Source organism: Ambystoma mexicanum, chromosome 1q (assembly GCF_040938575.1).
Source record: "Ambystoma mexicanum isolate Mex_15411 chromosome 1q, UKY_AmexF1_1, whole genome shotgun sequence".
Lineage (NCBI taxonomy): Eukaryota > Metazoa > Chordata > Amphibia > Caudata > Ambystomatidae > Ambystoma > Ambystoma mexicanum.
Genome location: NC_090922.1, coordinates 245,926,992 through 245,941,209, shown reverse-complemented (window position 1 = coordinate 245,941,209; position 14,218 = coordinate 245,926,992). Strand labels below are relative to the sequence as shown.

At 46.0% G+C, this 14,218-nt stretch overlaps 1 protein-coding gene across 5 annotated transcripts in view; it reads left to right on the top strand.

The window, feature by feature from the left end:
- The window catches only part of PPP6R1 (protein phosphatase 6 regulatory subunit 1), a 1,952,116-nt gene that overhangs the window by 320,369 nt on the left and 1,617,529 nt on the right, over nt 1-14,218 (top strand). The window lies entirely within an intron of this gene.

Sequence of the window (14,218 nt, the reverse complement as noted above, 5' to 3'; positions counted from 1 at the left end):
TGCTGTTTCTTCTGCTTGGACTTGGACTTTTACGAAAAACAAGCCCAACCTCCATAAAAACCCTACTTCCGCACGGAGCGCGCGCGGCGTTCCGGGCAGAGTTCCAGTCTGCTCCAGTCCGCTCCGGGAGCTGGAGGCTTACTGGGGGCTGACTGGCTGACCGCCGCACCAAGAAAACTGCAAGGATACAGAGGTAGGCGTTCATTGCCCTTACTGCCCAGCGGCACCCCTCTTCGACCTGCAATTCCGCTTTTCTGCCTCTCTGTATTCCCTTTCTGAACTGAACTGAAACAAGTCGGGGTCTAAAAGCGAACTTTGAGCCCTCCTTGGTCGTCCCTAGCCGACTGATCCCTGTTACCTGGTGGCGACGATACCTTACCTTCTGTTCCTCTACCTCTGTCTCCCCATCCTGTTCCGCCCTACCCGCTTCCACCCTTCCCTCCCGGTCCTTCGCCCTCCCTTCCTTCCTCCCTTTTCCTCCCCTGTCCCCTTTCCATCCTCCATCCTACACCTGAGATGGAGGAAGATCCAGATCAACGTCTACTAAGGAGCCACACGAAAAGGACCCCACTTACCTCGAGTCAGCCCGCATCTCTCAACCACAAGGTCTCCTCAGTCATAAGTCACGGTCTACTCCCAGGCCTACGACAAGGTCCGGCAGCATCATCCGGTGATGGCCGCCCCCTCACCGCTTCGGCGAGTGACCCATGCTGTGCGGGAGCTGGAGGGCCCCTGCCAGGGGGTCTGAGGGCGGCCACACCGGTGACGGCAGCCACGCATGAAGTTTATCTTTCGCCGTCCCCGGCTATCACCCTAAAGCCGGCGGCCATCTCTGATGCGCCCAGTATCCAAGTAGGAACAGGCGGATTCGCATCAGCCCCGCTTTCTCCAGAGGCCTCGAGCTCCGCCCAGCCGAACACCAATCTACTCGACCTGGATCAACACCGCAACCGGCAGAAGTGCCCGACCTTCCAGACCACCACGGCCCAGATCCACCTGGCTCAGGAGGACCAACTGGGCAGACCCGGCCCGGTCGGCGCAGCTCACTCACGGAACCTATCTACACCCAGTGCCACTGAAGAGACCACCTCCTACCCGACACCCAGCTTGCCCGCGTCGCCTTTGAAGGCAGAGGCCACAACGCCCCCCTCAGACTTAGTTGGAACCCTGGATAACAGGGCTTGTGCTGTCACGCCCTCAGATACCCATAACCAACCCTCGCCTATGAATCCCCTGCACGAGGAGAGTCGTGATTCAGATTCCGACAACTCCCCTGCTACATTGGATAATCTCAGCTGCAAACTTTCCACTAACCAAAACAAAAAAAGACCAACATACAGGAACAAAGGCAAATTGGCACTTAAGCCCATGGCTGCAGTAGCCACAAACACCAAAGTGGCTGTCTCTACAAAAAAACAGCAAAACCCAGCGGCTAGCCTTCAAAAAGCTAACAGTCAGATCAAAAAGGTCGCTTCACAACAAGCCTAAAGGAAAAAGGGCTATGCAAAACTTGCCCTCTCCACCCCGCTTTTGTCAAATGCATTGATGAACTTTTTCAAGACACAAGGCAAAAGAAAATTATCCAATGACTCAGAACTGTCAGACGCGGAAATCCTGGAAGCTTTTAACGAGACCCCTCCAGCGCCTAAATCCAGAAAAACTACGGGTGCTATTGGGCCTCAACTACCCTCAGTCGGGCAAGCTCCGTCACTGATCACTCCCCTCCTCGGATCCTCACCGGACGCGCCAGCCCCACCCCAACTGGGCTCTGGTCACCCGCCTAATAACATCCCAACTTCACTTTCAGATCCGCAGGCGAAGTCCCCACCACCAGTTACCCCTGAGCTGGTGGTATCTACAAATGCTGATCCAATTAACACCACTCGACTGCCACACCAGGGCTTTTCGGACATTCTCGACCTACTGCAACCAATAGCGGGGCCACAAAGAGAATTGCCCCCCCATCCGCGGGTAAAGACCCACTTAACTCCTGCCATGTTCGCGGCTAACCAGCAAGTCCCTGCATCCCAGTCCTCATGTTGGGACGATCCCAACTTCCAAACGAGACCAGCAGCATCAAGGCCTTCCACCTCGCTTGACATTGGAGGCTCCAACCCCACGCGCAGGCTCTCATTGGCGAACCCTTCCTCTCTAGGAACAAGAGACACGCCACTGAAGGCTGGAAGAAGATGGGACTTCCCCTCGCCGCCCCACAAAGAGTCCCCTAACAACAGAAAGGACCTGACCACAATCATGTCAGCCATAACCATCGCTATGGCCCCATTCTGCAAACTGTATGAAACGCTAAGTGACGTTTCAAAGGACAACACGGCCATTTTAGCGAACATACAGTCAAAGCTTACCTTCTTAGAAGGATATATAACAGCCATTGACCTGAAGTATGACCTTTCACACACAACAAGACAGGAGGCAGTCTTTGTGTCGCCCACGGCCGCGGCTCCCTCTTGTTCGAAAAAAGGTTCTTCATCAGATACACCATTGCACAAATCAACTCAGACCTCCCAGCTCAAAAACCTTAACAAATTTGCCACAATATTCGCAAATAAGCTACAACCATCGCCAAGTACAAACATGACCACATGCAAGAAAGTTCTAAAACTAGCCACGATTGACCAACCACCCGCTCCAGCTCGCCAACCAACCCAACGCAAGCTTGAATCTGGAGTACTGACGCCCAACCATTACACCGCTCTCGGAACGGCAGCCCATTCGAATGGGCTCCGTGACGGACCTGACCAAGTCCCCGGTCTTAACAGCAGATTGCCTAAACTCAAGTCTCATACTGTCGGCGTCACCTCACAACGCTAAAGCAGCGCCTGAGAAAGGTCCCTTTAAAGGCAATCCCCCACCAACATCTCCTTCTACCTCCAACTTCAAGCATACAGCAGACCCTCCACTCCAGTCATCGATGGCCCTGAGTCCTCACAAGTCCACCCAGGGCCTTCGCAATAACGACCCTCCAAGACCTGCGCCTGCCTTACAAAGGAGATCAAGACCAAGAACCAGATCAACGAGATCTCCTACGCCAGGGGCACGCTCAATCCGACACCAAACAGTAAAACGCGCTGACCACACGAGGGGCAACCCCACCCGTCTTTTCAAAATAGAGCAAATTTCCAGCAAAGACAAATACGTCATCTTGAACAGAAGAACTGTGCTAAAGATAACATTGTCTCTACCCTCCCTAAAGAACCTAAATTCGGCAGATTTTAAGTGGATCGAGCCTTACCACAGAGATAACAAGGCTAAAGCCTACCTTCACATTTACTCCTCCGCAATACAAGACATATGCTGCCAAGCTGGTGAAGATTTAAAAGCACAAGGCTTGTTGCTTTCTGAACTATCAACTCTGGATCCCAAGAACCCCATCAGGGAAACATACCCTAAAAAAGGAAGAATCAGCGACCACAGCCCATCTCAACGACATGCTGATCGAAGAAATGAACTGAAATCTTACTTCACAGCTCCACCCAGGTCTCTGAAAACGCGCCCAGACTCTCCTGCCCGCCCACCACGCCCAGCACGTGAATGTTCCGATCTGAATCGATCACCACAGAAAATCCACCATCGTAGCAATGGCAGACGAGAACTAGCTAAGAATCGCCCGCCCCATTCTCAAACCCATAGATCCCGTCCGGACCAAAGAAAGCAAAGCTGGAGAGATAAGTCCCCGCGAAGAGACCCGCTCAACTACAGATCCCGGGCGCAACTCAAATCATCCCCGCCGATTGCCAGCACAAACTCGACAACTCCACCCGGCCCATGGGAATGGATAAAGGGTGCCTTATCCTCAAAGCACCTAGATAGCAACTACCAAAAGAAGACGACACTCAATTTCATCAAAAGTCCTTATCGTTGGCCTCTTGGAACACTAGAGGACACTCCTATCTAACTGATCACAATACCGTTGACCTGGGCCAATTTGACATATTTTGTCTCCAGGAAACATGGCTCCAGGAAAAACCGTCAATGGACGGATACGACATCGTGATCTCGCCAGCTGTCAAAGGTCTCCTAGGCCGCCCCTCAGCAGGCCTTCTGATTGGAATTCGGTCAGATCAAAACCTAAAACTCATCAAAACAATGGCAAGATCCTACGAGGTGCTGGCGGTCTTAATTGAATGGAACCCTGCGCCTGAATTCCCGAAACAACACGCAAAGCAGTCCTCAGCACTACCGCTCCCTCTGCTTACTACTTATTGGAATCCTCAAAGGTCATCGACACTATTCTTCTGTCAAACTATGGCTGAGGAAATCGACGAGATTCTTACTGAATGGAACAATTCTTATCTACTTATCTGCGGGGACCTCAACGCAAAATGCACTCAACCGCAAAACATCCCCTTAAACCCCACCGTCACTACAGCAGCGGAGCTCAGGGGTCAAGCTTGGATGACCCTTATGACATCCAGGAACCTGCACAACGCCGCCTGGATTTTGGAAGGGCAGTCCCATCTACCGACTTGGGAGAGAGGCCGGTCTTCAGCTACTCTAGATTACATCTTTGCCTCCCCAGCACTGTGTGCAGTAATCCAAGATTTTCGCGTAGTCAAAACTCTACCAAGCAACCACAACATGCTAACTGTATCATGGCCCTCTACCGGCCGCATTCCACCTCGCTACCCTGCATCGGTCGAAATGAATTCCCAACAAACCCGCCTTCGCTTGACATCGGCCAACATCAGACTGATCACTCAACAGTACGTCTCAGAAATTGAGTCGGAACTGGTTCTCGATCCACCACCAAGGCCGAACTACCTACCTATGCTTCTCAAGTATAAGTATCACGTGACACCTGGTCTGGCGACCCCAAAAGCCTATAATCACCAGTACGACAAACAAATAGCATTGAAAAAAAAAGCATTGAGACAACTCAGAAGACGCGCCAAGGCTGACAACACCATTGCTGCATGGGACCGCTGGAAAGATGAAAATAAAATCTACAAATCATGGATCAGAGCGCGCCGAGCCGCATTATACCAACACGATGCCGAATCAATGATGAGAGTCTTAACGACAAAGAAAACAGCGGACTTCTGGTCCCTGATAAACGCTTCCCAAGGAATCACAGCCTCAAGTATGATCAATTCAGTCCCGGAACAAGTCTGGGTCACTTTTTTCACTGATCTCTTCGCCAGTCCGATCTCTGCTACAAATACGTCTTTCGACACCACTGCCGCCCCCTGGATCGACTTGTCAGCCCCAGCAAACATAAGTGCAGCTATTCAAAAACTAAAAGCCTCACGAGCCCCGGGCCCAGACGGCCTGACGAATATAGACCTAAAGAAACATCTCACCGAATGGGCCACCTTCATCGGCATTCTGTTTGACCATTGCAGAACCACCAGAAAGATTCCATCATCGTGGTCCAAAGCAACTATCATCCCAATCTTCAAACAAGGAAGCAGGGAAGCGCCCGAAAACTATCGCCCAATCGCCCTACTGGACATCATGGGCAAACTTTTTGCGACTCTTCTCCTGGACCATTTCAATCGATGGGCGAAATCGGCCCCTTGCAGTGACCCATTCCAACTAGGCTTCGAGAAAAACGGTGGTACTGTACTGAACATCCTCATACTTACCATCTTGAAAGCCAAAATAAAACAAGGGTCCCCCACAGTCTACGTGGCTTTCATCGACCTCTCACAGGCCTTCGACAAAGTCGAGAGGTCTAGACTGTGGAGAAAGCTGGAAAATTGGAACTGCCCGAAAGATGTCCTACTGCCAATAATAGCCCTCTACACCAATACTACACTCAATGTCCGGCTGAACAGACAGGGAGCACTGTCCAAAGAAATCCAAGCTCACAGAGGAGTAAAACAAGGCTGCCCTCTAGCCCCGGCGCTCTTCGTGGCTTTTTTGGGGACTACAAAGACTCGGAAGCCCAGGTCCGAAGCTTCCCGCCGAAGTTTGGCAACAGTACCCTCTCCCGTCTTCTCTACGCTGACGACTTGATTTTGTTTGACCATACCCCGATCGGCCTCCAGCGGCAGCTGTATAACCTGGCAGTCTACATGAGCACCAACAACATCCAGATCAATCAGACAAAAGCGAAAATCATGATCTTTTCCAGATCGGGCCGCTCACAGAAAAAAACTCGATCTTGGTCAGTGTGTAAAACCAACATCGAAGTGGTCCCGCACTTCAAATATCTAGGAGTGATTATCGATGGGACCTCGCAGGAACTTAAAATGCAACAACGTCTGTGGTCTAAAACCAAACGACTAACTTCCCAAATAAGAGCGATTGACAGAAAGTATTGCAAATTCTCGCTAGTGCCGGCCATTAATTTCTACAAAGGAAAAATGGTTCCGGCCCTGACTTATGGCATGGACGCCATGTTCACTGTTCCGTCCAAACTATGGAGGACACTGGAGGGCTACATTTGGAAATCCCTCCTAGGCCTACCCACCGCCATTCCAATCGAAGCCATCAGACGAGACCTGGGCCTCTTAAGTGCCACCGTCAGCGGGTCCTCACTTGCCCTCTTCAGGAAGACTCTCATCAAAGACGGCTTGCCAATTTCCAACATCATTGGACAGGAACTCGAATCATCGAACTGTAAGGCTGTCCAAAAATGGACACACCTCCAAAAAACCAAACTGGAGGACTTGCAATGTACACTAAACGACCTGATCTCGAACCCGCAAAGAGTCAGTGAAAAACTGAAATCGCAAGACTGGATCAACACTATTGACAAAGCGGTCGCAACCAAGTTCCTCAACCATCTCCCACCAACTTACAATAAACTGAAACTCCCCATGGCGTACTCTCTGAGATTTCCGGACAAAAAGCTTTGCTCTACATTTCTAAGAGCGCGCTTAAACCTGCTCCACACTCGAGAAATCTTAGCGATGAGAAGGCTGTCGATCGTCACCACATGCAGACTGTGTGAAATTCCGGACTCTACTGAGACCATCCGCCACCTTCTCCTAAACTGCCCCACCTTAACCCAAGTTCGTACAGCTTTTCTGACTCCCCTACGGCTCGACTCGGTACTGATCGACGAGCAAACATGGTGGTACCATTTGATATCTGGTGAAAAATCCCGCTGGGCCGCCGCCACGGCCAAAATAATGGAAGCTGCCTTCATCAAAATCAACGTTGCAACCTAGACGTCTCTCTGGCCATTGAACTCCAGTGCCCAGGCCCCCAGCAACTGATGACTGCGCCATAGATAATCTTTGAGATCGCTACTGCACTCCACACGCCTGGACTCAGGCCTCACAAATTCCAAGCTGTCCTCACCTCATAGAACGCATCCTTGTAAAAATCACTCTCTCTGATTATAAGCAAGTAAATAAATAAATAAAAAAAAGAATTGCGAAGCAAGATGCAATTCAATGTCCCCTGCTCAAAAACAGGCGTGTCTAAAGCACCAATGCCGCCTGCTAACGTCGCAAGAGTTCGCTCGAAATCTGTGAGTGGCAACAAACGAGGTTTAAATATAACAACGTCTACACCTACGGGTAGAACATATCGCAAACTGAAAAAGCTGGCAATTGTAATGGCTGATATATGTAAATATTGCAAGGACATTTGTATTGAAACCAGCGCTACGAACTTGAATAAAAAACCAGTGCCAAGCTCTGAAAAGGAGAGGGGAATCCAGAGAGGCGGTGGACCGTCTTTCTCGCCCGGTGATCTCCACAGACCCAAAGACTGTGTCCCCTTCAATACCAGTGTTGTCCTCCGCATATGTTTCAACCACAGACAGCATGCTTTTAACTTCCAGAGAGGCGGACCCTCTTTCTCTCCCGGTGAACTCCAGACCCAAAGACTGTGCCCCCTTAAATACCAGTGTTGTCCTCTGCATATGTTTCACCTACAGACAGCATGCTTTTAACTACAGCTGCAATTACACTTGAAAAAACAGCGATCACTCGGACTCCACAGTCAAGGAATGAGGAAGAGGTTGTAATTGACATTGACTTGCCTAATTTGAGTTTCTCTGTGGATTCTGTGCAAGACAACTTGTCGGGATCACGTGTTGTTTATTGACATAAGTCAAACAAACATAAGTTCCATAGCATCGTATATTGCCCCTACCCCACGAAAAATCAGGGAAAACCCAAAATCACCCCCACAGGATGGCCCCTATTGACCAAATGACTAAAGTTTTAGAAGTTACGTTCACCACTATGACTAAACTATTTGATACACTAGACGATAAAATGAACATACAACACATTCAAATAGGAAACATGTTACGATGGCAGGCAGAAACAACTGCTCTCCTTCACAACAAAGCGATGGAGCAAACTCGGAGAGGTGCCCTTTTTGAAGAACATCTCTCAGGGCACTCAAGCTAGTAATGATCATTTGGAAACGTTCCTGCCAACTGCTATCCCAATGATAAATGGCCTTATTCAAGATGTGAGTACTTCTACACCCCCCCCACCCAATGCGGCAATTGTTTTAGTAGCAAACTCCCAACAGGTCACTTCTAATTCACAGCCTGTGGCAACAATTGTGGTGGAGGCCACTCAGCAGCCTCTTCTGAAACTACCTAAAAACAAGAAAGCTGCCTATACCATCTTTGAAAATGCCAAAACGGCTTCAAATGAAACCGCTGCTCACACCAATTTGTCGAAAATTCAGAAATCTTTGTCCAAAAATACTACATCTAAAACAAAACAGTTCTTCAAGGCTATCCCCACGCCAAAGAAGAATTCCATATGACATCTAAGGGGATAACAAAAAAATATCATAGCCAAGAATTGGAGAAAGCAGGCTGTAGCATGAAAACAAATTATGTTTTGACCATGACACATGCCCCTCTAAATAATCTGGTCAAAGTGGTGACCCGGCAACAATCGAATGATAAATCTGCCGAAACAAAAAAAAAATCTCAATCCATTGAGATAGATACAACTCAGCGCAAGGAGATTCGCAAAGCAGTGGATGCCTGTATGGCTGAGCATAGAGTAAGTTCACCCCAACATAATGTAACTACTGGGAAAGGAGTGGCAAACTCTTTTGTACACTCTTATAAAGAGTCCTTGCCGGCCCCTGCGTTGGAAGTTGTCACTATCCCTAACCACGCAAAATTAAAAGGATCAGATTGTAGTAAAGCCTCAGTTTTAGTCAGCAAATCTATGAATCTGCAGAGTTTGTCGACAGCTCAAGTCAATGAAGTGCCTAATCTACAATCCCTTAAACATAACTCAGATCCTTCTTTACTCCCTGCCCAAGCTTTACCTTGTTAGACAGCTCTAGTGATGGAAGGGTGGCAAATCCAATCATCAAGCAAGGCAGTGGGGGCTCTAGTGGGAAAGTCCACAATCCAATACTCAAACACCCGGCTCCCAACTCTCTAATCCTGACTTGTCGTCCTCACCCCTTCACGCAATATGATCTGAGTAGATGCTCAGTTTTGACAATCTTCTCTGACATCCCGCAACTGGAAGATGTCACCTCAACAGACATAGCTTTAGTGGAGTTCATAAAGGAAAACAGCCAATGCAGGACATAGGAACACTGTCCGCTAGAGGAGATGTGGCCAATGTAGGAACCTTTTACACACACAATAATCAAGCACCCCAAATTACACCTTTTAGGTAAAGAGGGGGTACACAAAAATAACTAGCAGCAGGGAGCCAAAAAAATATTCTTTCACTAATGAATTGGAATACTCGAGGCTTTAAACATCTGATGGGTAACTCAAAAAACCTTGAGGAATACAACATCATTTTGTTACAAGAGACATGTCTATTAGAGCCGCCTCTGTGGGATGGTTATGATATATTTCTAAATGTTGCTAGAAAAGGTCTTCACAGGCGTCCCATGTCAGGCTTATTGATGGCAAGCAAAGTTAAACCTGGAACTTGTGCTGAGAAATGGGCGATGCCAAACCAGTTTATGCAAATGTAAAAATTACGGTTCATAACTGTGTTTATGCAATAATAAACTTGTATTGTAATCCGGCAGGCATACCGGACACACGATTCATGGAAGATCTAACTGAACTAATGATTTTGACATCACAAGATGTTTCGTTTCACCACATAATAATAGCAGGTGATCTAAATCTTAAGTGTATAAGAAAATCAAACATGAAAGCTTCCAGCAGAATAAAATCATGGAAGCATTTTATCAAATCATTTAATCTGTAATGCTCAATGAATCGTGTGAGTCAGACATGCCAGCTCATTCCACATGGCGCAGTGGCAGCAGTGCTGCCATAATTGACTATATATTTATAAGTGCTACTCTTTTTCCGGTTCTAGAAGATTTCCGAGTGTTGAAAACAAATTAAAGTAATCATGACCAGCTAATAGCGAAATGGTTGACGAGCGGTGTTCAAGGGAAAGTTCACAAGGCTGCTCATTTAACTGGTGTAACTATCAATGCAGGAGAAAATAGACCCTGATGCTCGGAGCCAAGTTTGTGGCTTTATAACAACTTTTATTAAGGAATATAACGCAAGTGTCTTTCGGATCCCAACCAGACAATTCCTTTTATGATAAAATGCCACAAATGTTAAAAGGCAGTCCAGCAAATCACTTATTCAAAAACATCCTCTCCATAAATACGAACAAAACTCGAAGGTCAGGAAAGCTAAGTTTAGAGCGGATAAACGGGAGACTCTAAAACTACAGAGTGAATTAAAGTATGCTTCCTTGGCTCGAATAAAAACACAATACAAGAATTGGCTACGAGCGAAACGCGCCTCTCTTTACCATAAAGATAGCGCTAATATGTTAAGCAAACTACAATCCAAGAACACAGCGTCCACTTGGGCAATCCTGAATGAAACAATTCAGGGTAACCAAGGGGCTATTCAGGCCAATGGTGTCATTGAAGGCAATTGGGTTAAACATTTCTCTGTCATCTATGCGCCCCCTCCAAATTGTGTGAGCCTCGACTCTCTATCTCTTCCGAATCAATTTCATCTGTCTTTCGACCTTCTAGATATATCTTTATGTATAAAATCTATTAGTCGGTCCAGAGCTTGTGGCCCAGATGGCCTTTCGAATCATGTGTTTAAACAAAATCCAGTCATATGGGCTAAGATCTTGTTTAATATCTTCACATTAATCAATTACTCTCAAACCATTCCAGAGACATGGAGACACTCACTCACAGTCCCGATGTACAAGAATGGTGACCGACAAAAGCCTCAAAGTTATAGACCAATTGCGTTACTAGATGCGCCCGGCAAAATCTTCTCTCGAATCATCCTGAAAGAATTTAATCGCTGGGCTTTGAATAACCAGTTATTGGATCCCTTTCAGGACGGTTTTGTGTCTGGAATAGGTACAATCCTCAATGTGATGAAATCTAAATATGCAACACAGAAGCAACCGTTATATATTGCATTTGTGGATTTTAAGGTTGCATTTGACTCGATTGACAGTGTCTTACTCTATACCAAACTGAAAGGCTATAATTGTCCGGCCTCCTTGCTAGCGCTGATCATGCTACTACACACTAATACCTCCATGCAAGTCAGGCTATTCCTTGATGGAACCCTTTCAGATAGCATTCACACTCAAAGAGGCCTTAAACAAGGATGCATTTTGGCATCAACTCTATTTAATATGTTCATCCTTGATATAAGACGTGCATTCTTTCAAATCATGAGCGATGCGCCAAAATTTGGTCATCACCCTATAAGTTATCTCTTGTATGCTGAATATTTAATTCTATTGTCACAAACACCTACTGGATTACATAATATGTTAACCTCTTTAGAGCAATACGTCAGCAAGAATAATCTTACCATAACCACATCTAAAACACAAATCTTGGTCTGTAAAAATAACATAAATGCTAATGTCAATCGTGTTCAGTGGCAGCTGGGAAGCTAAACGTTTGAAAGAGTTTTAGTATATAAGTATCTGGGAGTACTGGTGACAAAGACCTTGAAAGACCCCGAACAAGAACTGTCTTCTCAATGTAAATTACAAACCCTAATAGCTCAAGCAAACATTCTAACTAATAAGTTTGCAAAATATTCTTACAAACACATTTTTTTTCAAACAAGAAGCAATCCCTGTGTTGTCATATGGCGCTGAAGCGAGTTTGCCAAAAAAGTCGAAGATACTGGGATGTAATTAAGTCCAAATTTTGGAAAAAGGTGTTACCACCCGCGGAGTGCTATTTGGTAATTGTAATTCGATTTGAACTAGCCCTGGTATCGCTGTACTTTCATGTACAGTGGAAAAGGTGCGCCTTGTTACGGAAATGCTTGTTGAATGTTTCATCTGTAAATGCCTTGGGAATTTTAGCTCGGTATTTGCTCTCAGCAAAAGATACCTTTCCTGGTAAATGGACCCAACACGCGCTGAATAGTTCGGCTAATGCTGCTATCTCCTTAGAAACACTAATACTAACTCCCAATCGAGCCAAAACCAAACTTTCAAAATGATTGGATCATGACATTAGATAACTGTAACACTCTGGAAGATTTTGATATCAATCTTTTTGGACATAAAAAAAATGGGAACTTTAGCGGATTATCTACAAAAATTCCCAGCGCCATATATACGTAAGCAATACTCACGCTTCAGATTGAACTTATGGCTGACACGAGATATCGTTACGAGAAGGCGACAAATTCCTGAAAATCAAAATGACTGTCGTTGGTGTAATGACAAGTCGCATAAAGAGACTTTGCAGCATTGCCTAATAATGTGTACAGGTCTGGTAGATAAACGTAAAAATCATTTTGGTACACTTACCGTTGCATTAAGTCCAATGAATGAAACACAAGTTTGGCAATGGCTCTTTACAAATCGCAAGCTTTCAGTTTGAATTGCCATTATCCATTTTCTTGATGAGATATTTCAAATAGAAAGTTAAGCTGAAGATGTTTTAGGTATGCATACATGTATTCTACTAGGAAATGCAATGATGTCCATCAGTCTACATAAAATAGAAAGGCATTTCTGGCACAAGCATTGCAGAGATGGAAATATATCTTATTGTTTTGTTTTATCTGCTCACTATCTTTTTGGATATTCTTTAGCTTTGATGAAGTATGCATTTTTACTGTTTCAGGTGGTGTTGTCTAAATGTGTAGAAATACTATGATGAATTAAGTATGAAATCTAAATATTGTAACCAAGTATGTTACTTAAAGATTTGTTTTTTACTTTTTAAAGGTTCATTATTTAAACCAAAACAATAAATAAAATAAAAAATATGGGTGAAATCTCATGTCAGGGTCCACAAGAAGACAACATTATCATTGGTCTCTGGACATGGCTGCTAACCCTCTTGCAAAGTCTTTGGGATGAGATTTCCATCTGCGGCCTGTACTCTTCTGGAATCAGATAAGATTCATATTGTGTTTACTTATCTGCCATTGAAACATTCTTCAATTCCAGAATTGCAATTTTTCCCCTCTGGATCGAATTGCCAAAGGTGTTTCAGTGGCCCCACCAGGCTGTATCCCCAATGATCAAGTGGGGTCTTCCTATGGTTCTAGTTGCTGACATGCATAAACCCTTCAAACCACTAGCTACAACATATTTAAAGTTGTTATCTTGAAAGATGGCATTTCTGGTGGCGCTTCCTTCAGCTGGACTCATTGGGGAATCTTCATTCAACTTTTCAGGAGAAGCTCATTTTGCACACAACCCTTCCTTCCTCCCTAAGGTTGCGACTGAGTTCCACCTCATTCAGACCTCTCCCTGCCATTACATTTACTACACCCTGCTAAGGGCTCAGAAAGGTTACATATATTGGATGTAGCAAGAGCCCTCACGGCCACCTCATCAGATCCAAAGCCACTTCAGTGATATTCCACAGGCACTTCCCTCTTGAGCATTTGAAAGGCTACCACTTGGGCCATGCCTAACATTTTCTGTGGACACTGCTCCCTGGATTCAAGCTCACTGACAGGTTTGGCCAGGAGGTTTTGAGGAAACTTTTTTTAGTTTATGCCGTCTTGGGAGAGTGTGAACGAGCTACGATTGTCATTCTTGGGGCCCCCTCTTGGCCATCCTCCCTTGCCCAATACAAATGCATATTTTGTGGGATTCCAAAGGCATTTTCTTTTTATTTTGGCCTTTCAACTTTTTGCTTTTTTGGGTCACTTTCTTACGTCCCCCTGCCGTTTGTAATGAATCTGATGTCATCACCCCTTTCCCTAAGAGAGCCTCTCCTCATGTGGCCAGGGGACAGCAGCCACCACTTGATCCTGACCCTACGGGAAGCTATTTGGGGAGAACCACATGGGGAGAGTTGG